Source organism: Myotis brandtii, unplaced genomic scaffold, assembly GCF_000412655.1.
Source record: "Myotis brandtii unplaced genomic scaffold, ASM41265v1 scaffold889, whole genome shotgun sequence".
NCBI lineage: Eukaryota > Metazoa > Chordata > Mammalia > Chiroptera > Vespertilionidae > Myotis > Myotis brandtii.
Window position 1 is genome coordinate 876,207 of NW_005371640.1, and position 6,530 is coordinate 882,736.

General features: G+C 40.3%; 1 pseudogene; it reads right to left on the reverse strand.

Moving 5' to 3' along the window:
* Window positions 1–3,993: 3,993 nt before the first annotated feature.
* LOC106724552 lies at window positions 3,994–6,329 on the reverse strand (annotated as a pseudogene).
* Window positions 6,330–6,530: the final 201 nt, after the last annotated feature.

Here is a 6,530-nt window from a genome sequence, read left to right on the forward strand (position 1 = left end):
CCCCCCCCCACTCATGCCCTCACCCCTCTGGTGTCTGTGTCCATTGGGCATTTTGAATTTTGTGGAACATCTTTACAACAGGTAAAGATGAAAAAGTCATAGTTGTTATTCAGAATGACCCTGTGTAGTAGTTTTGGCAAAAAGTCTGTGCTTTGGCTCATGTGACAGTTTAGCCAACTCACATTCAAAGTGGACTTTAGCCAGTGACTTACAGCTTTAAAAAAAAAAGAAAAAATTCTTTTCACCTCCCCTTTCCCACTTATCCAACTTTCATGATTCGTTCCTGTGTTATAATTAGCTGCTGTTTTCCACTTTAATTGGTTTATTACTTTCTGCTTTCTTCACACTCCACTCCTTTGCATGCACATTCCGGTTCTTGCCATGCTTTTCTTTTTTCTTCTTAAGTAGTTAGATCTCTTCCTGCCACTATCCCTCAGACATTTGCCTCATGGCCCATTTTCTGCCAATGATAACATTTGCTGAGTATACACGGCAGTTCTGCGTGTACAGTAAGAAGTTATTTTCTGAGCTTAGATAATAATTCATGTGTATGTGATGTGATGCAGATAATAGGAGATTATTTTCTATACTGTTCAGATGAGAAGTAAATTTCGGTTTCATTATTTCCATTTTTTAAACGTTTTTGCAAAGGAGTTCTGCTAATTAATACTTGCTCTAGTTTATTAGTCCAATAGTGTTTGCATGTGAATGTCTATGGATGACAGTTATTGTAGCACTTTGGCAGTGCACTAAATATTTCCACTTTGAAATGTTTCTGTAGTGTGTGTGTTGGGTATACACACATATATTTTTACAGTGGTTGTATTCATTTATTGAAGAACAAAAATTAGTCATACTTTTTGCTCAGAATTTCATTGTGTCTACTTACTCAATTATTTTCTCTTTGCTTTAGAAATATTTATATTCATAAAATGCATTTCAAAAAATATTGTCAATCATTAAAACCTCTTAAACAGACCACTATTTTTCATGTCTTACAGATGTGTGTTATGTATTAAAATGAACACACAAGTAGCAAACATTAAATAAATTTTTTTTTTTAGGGATAGGTTTATTTTTTACTTTTAAAGAATAGTTTATTAATTTTTAGAGAGAGAAGGGAGAGAGAGAAACATTGATGGAAGAATGCCATATTGGCCAGTGACCTCCTGCACACCCACTTCTGTGGATCTATCTACTAGCGGCCCAGTGCACAAATTTGTGCATGGGTGGGGTCTTGAGGGGGGTGGGGGGTGAGGGGTGAAGGCCGGGACGTGATTGGCCCTCCAGGTGGGCGGTGGTGCTGTCGGGATCATCCAGGTGGCACTGGTGCCTGGCCCGTTCTCCAGAGATTGGACCTGCAGGACTACTGAGGGAGTGAATGGCTGCCACCAGGCTGGTGGGCCATCAGGACGGGTCAGTCAGCTGAGCGACATTCCCACTGTGGGAGTACACTGACCACCAGGGGGAAGCTCCTGCATCGAGTGTCTGCCCCCTGGTGGTCAGTGCGCATCATAGCGATCGGTCGTTTGGTCGCTTAGGCTTTTATATAAATAGATGAGCTCACAGTTTCACTGAGCAAATTTGTTCAAGTGATTTCTCTTTCAACATTTTCTAGAAAAATGGTGAAGCCTTTATAATTTCAGTGAAAGCAATTTAATTTCTGTTGGTGGTGGCATTTTAATGGTACATGTTTTAATTTAATCCTATTTTCTTTCGCAGTTATTAATTTTTATTTTAAAATGGACACAAGACACTGTGGGGGTGGGGTAAGGGCATGTGCCCGGGGAGAGGGGAGGCCAGGAGAAGGTCAATGGGGGGAAAAAGGAGACACGTACTATGTGTAATACTTTAAACAATAAAATAAAATTTTAAAAAATCTTGCCAATTGAAAACACAATAACATGATGACTTAAAAAGAAGTCTGATTCTATGGGCTCTGTTGATCATAAGTTAAAAATATATTTGCCTTGGCTTTAATTTTACCAGGTAGTATAATTATTATAATACAACACTTGAGTAGAAAAACATGGAACATGGATAGATTATGAAATGTATTTGTCTCTGTGACCTAAACTCTTTTTTTAAATATATTTTTATTGATTTCACAGAGTGACTATAGAAAACTTAGAATTATACATATTATCACAATTTTTTAAATTAAAATTACAGTGGGGCCTTGACTTACGACTGTCCCGACTAACGAGTTTTTCGAGATACGAGCCATCTCTCGGCCGATTTTTTGCATTGAGTTGATAGAGTAATTTGAGTTAACGAGCTCCTTAACGAGCTCCATCTCGGAACGAATTAAACTCGTAAGTCAAGGCCCCACTGTACATATATTGCTCTTGCTTTATTTCTGTTGGCCAGCACCAATCTGGATGTTACATTACCTTTCTAGTTTACTGTGCATTAAAATGAGCTTGGCAGTTTCTGCTGTCCATTAAGTGTGTTTTCTATTGATTTTCTTAACTGTGTTTTTATTGATTTCAGAGAGGAAGTGAGAAGGAAAGAGATAGAAACATCAATGATGAGAATCATTGATTGGCTGCCTCCTGCATGCCCTCCACTGGAGACTGAGTTTGAAACCGGGGCATGTGCCCTGACCTCCTAGTTCTTAGGTCGATGCTCAACCACTGAGCCATACCGGCAGGGCCATTATATTCTGTGTTAATTCCTGTAAGTGGAAAACCTTCACATAAAAATATGTCATGATACTCTCAAGCTTTAGCCTCTTCAGGGAACCTGTCTGAATGCTGGATTGACATCTGATGCCTGCCTCTACCTGTGGTAAACTGACTGACCCACTGTTACTCTTGTTAGCAATTTTTCAATCATCCCCAACTTGACTGTAGATTTTACAAATCCCCTCTGCAAAGCCACTATGGCAGGAAACATCCCCATTCAGCACACTCCTTCTCTACCATCAAAGTTGCCATCCAGTTAGTTCACAAACCACCTAATGGGGAAATAGTTATTAAGGAGGAGTTGTAGCCTCACATTTACCCTGTACAGGTGCTATTTGGACCTATATACCTTTTTCCCTGTTTCTGACCAGTCAATGGAGCCACGTTTGTATATCTTGGTAAGATAAAATGCTGCTAATTGTTTAGGAAAAGTATATCATTTTAAATGTGAATCATTCCTTTTATCTTGCTAGAAGGATTTTTAACCCCCTATGTTGATATTTGATCAAGTGGAAAAGACCTGTATTTCAATTTAGAACAGTGGTTCTCAACCTTGGCCGCACATTAGAATCACCTGGGAAACTTTTTAAAATCCTGATTTCTGGGCCTCATCCTCCGGAAATTCTGTTTCTTTGTTATGGGGTGGGGCCACAACATGAGTAACAAAGAAACAGAATTTCCGGAGGATGAGGCCCAGAAATCAGGATTTTAAAAAGATTCCCAGGTGATTCTCATGTGCAGCCAAGGTTGAGAACCACTGATTTAGAACAACATGGTAAGGGGAAAATTGATGGCTAAGAAAAACTGTTGCATATGATCTTTATGAATATTTTAGAATGTGTATTGTCCTTTTCCCAATACCTTAAACGGAAAAGGGAAAAGTTCAAATATAAGAAAATTTGCTTCAGATAGGAGAATATCTTGACAGTAATTAGGCTGCCAGCTTAATGCTGCAATGTGTCTTACTTCACTCTCAGGGCTAATTACATAGAGTTTAGTATTTTGAAGATTACTTCCTTTGTGAGTTCCTTGTCTTGACCTCATGTCAATGTTTAAAAATTGGAATGCTTTTTTTTTAAATACAGAATTTTATTTAGAAACTGCTTAAAGTAGAGGAAAAAAAGCCCTGTCAAGAAAGACCAGGTGGAAAATGAGTTCCCAATAAAAAGGAATTTCAGGGCAACAAAAGTCTAAAGGCCACAAAAGAGAAATAGCACCACTGTTATTTGAACAATGGCTAGTTACTTGCATTTTTGGCATTGTTAAGCACTGAATCGGGGTTTCTCTCTGAATTTCACACAGAGCATGCACTACACAACAATTTATTATAAGATACCTGCTTTCTACACACATTTTAGGACAAACTACCACCATCAACAAATCAATACAATTACATCAGGGGCTGAACAAGCTCAGTAGTGGGTGACACACATTTTGCAGAATTCTGCCAAACAAAGGAACTGAATAGGCTGTAGGCAAAGCAAATGAGGGGTGTTAAGGAATGAAATAGTTTAAATATTAATAATTCAGACATGGTACTGTATTTTCTGCAAAAGAAAATTAACATTTAGTAACACGCTAATGAATTTTATCTCCAAAGAGATTAGTGCACTGGCAAAGTATTCTGATAACAGTGGAGGGCTGTGGACAGCAGGTACCAAAAACACCCAGCCTTGCAGATCTCAAGGTAGCTATGGCCTTCACTGATCACTCCCTTTGTCAGAAGTCCAAAAAGAACTTGCAGCATGATCACCTGCCTGCTGAACTTTCACTCTAAGCAGCAAACTCTAAGGAGCCAAACAGGAGTCCCCAGTGGGCAAGGGATGCAGAAAAACATGTTAAATGTAAACTTAAAAGACAGCAAAATGGGACACAAACCCCCATTCAAATCCCAGAGATGTGGGCAAGTCCCCAAAAGTAGTTGTTAGATTTTAAAACTGAACACACCTCATTTCCCAAAGACACAATACACAGAAATTTCAGGGGTAACTGGAAAAATCATCAGAGAAATGCTCAATGAATATCAAGCTATTCAACTCAAATATCTCAGGGTTGAAACATACCCTCTATTCATTCAGCCAACAATGCCTCTTGCAGAGATGCAATTGGTCAAGGACACCAAATGGCTTTAGAGAGCAACTTTTTAAATTTTCCTTCTGGGCCAAGGTTAGGCCTATGAAGATTCAAACAGCTCTGCAAGGCCTGTGAACAGCAAGTTCTGAAGGTTCCAAGTTCTGGCCCTTCCTTCCCAGACACAAGGGCAACACACAAACTCTCCTATCAGGTTACATTTTATATTTTGAAATATGCAAACGTAATTTAAATACTCTTAAGGCATTCATTTATTAAAACGTTCTCTGCCAAGATTTCACATTAGCTTAAAATTAAAATCAGTCTTTACATTTCACTACTGAGGTATCCACCTCAGCGTATCACATAAAAACACCTTCTCCAGCAATCAGTGTTACCAGCATCCATATGGTGAGCCCATGGTCAGCCTCTTTGTTCCCTAAGTGAACCAACTAGATGTTAATACTGCTCTGCTACAAGGTAAAAGCTCCTAACTCAAACTTATTGAAAAAAGAGTGAAACTTCTGCAAAGTGCACTTTAAGAAGAGGTACTTTTTGCTTATGGAAAGAAACCGGTGAGTCCTCTAAAAGTAATAAAAGGGAGTATTTTACAGTCAAGCACATGATTTGGAGTGAAGAATTTGGATGTTGCTCTGCTGGTCCAAGCTGTTAATACTCTTCTTGTTCCTCCTGTGGGCCTCCTTCATCAGGTATCACAAAGCCTTCATCTGTGGCATAGAGAATGTCCACAGTCCTCTGCAATACAGGGTTGTTTTCCCCCTCGTTCTCCTGGCAAATCAATTCAATGTTCCTTAGCTTTCCAAAGTAGAAATCTCTTTCTTTCTCCAAGTCTTCGACAGTAAGTTTCAATACGTTGACCTGCTGCGTCAGTTCAGCTGCTTCATGGTCCTCATTGCCCACACCAGGATTCTTTCCACCACACCGGGGCCAGCCTGAGGGGTTGCAGTAGTTCTGTGTGTCGCCATGGGCCTCTGGGGGGCTGCACTGCTAACGCTGAGAGGTTTCTTCGGTTTGTTCATGGCGGGAGCAACAAGGGAGGGAGCCACTGCAATTTCTTGACCTTGTCTGGCAGCTACAGGGTCATAGTCTTTTCCATCATAGTTTGCATCAAAAAACTTCTTGAACCACTGAATGAATACAAAATTGTCCTGAAACTTTCCTTTTACTAATCTGTCCATAGGAATTATTTTGTCAACACCCATCCTCTTAAAACCTGGTTGCAGTATTTTGAAGTTCTGGATGTATTCATGTTCTAGCTTAGCTTGAAATTGCACTTTCTTCAAGGCAAAGGAGCCAGGGAACAGCATGTCCATAGACTGACAATAGGCAGCCCCTGAGCACAACTGTTCGACCTTTGTCAGATTTAACTGCGGGGACTCATTGATCCAGGCCGGCATGTCATGTCGACTTAGGTTATCACTGGTGACTGACCTTAAATATACGTTCACTGCCATCTTCGGCTCGCGGAGGAACCACGTCCATTGCCGTGCCCGGCTTCGGTTCCGTCTTCGTCTCGTTCAAACCCTCCGACCCTGCCCGCCCGTGCAATGACCTCACCTGGAATGCTTTTTAAGTGAAGTCAAAAAGAATACACCTAACGTTTATTTTTTAAATAAATGTTTATTGATTTCAGAGAGGAAGGGAGAGGGAGAGAGAGAAACATCGATGATGACAGAGAATCATTGATCGGCTGCCTCCTGCGCACCCCCTAATGGGGATTGAGCCCACAACTCAGGCATGTGCCGTGACTGA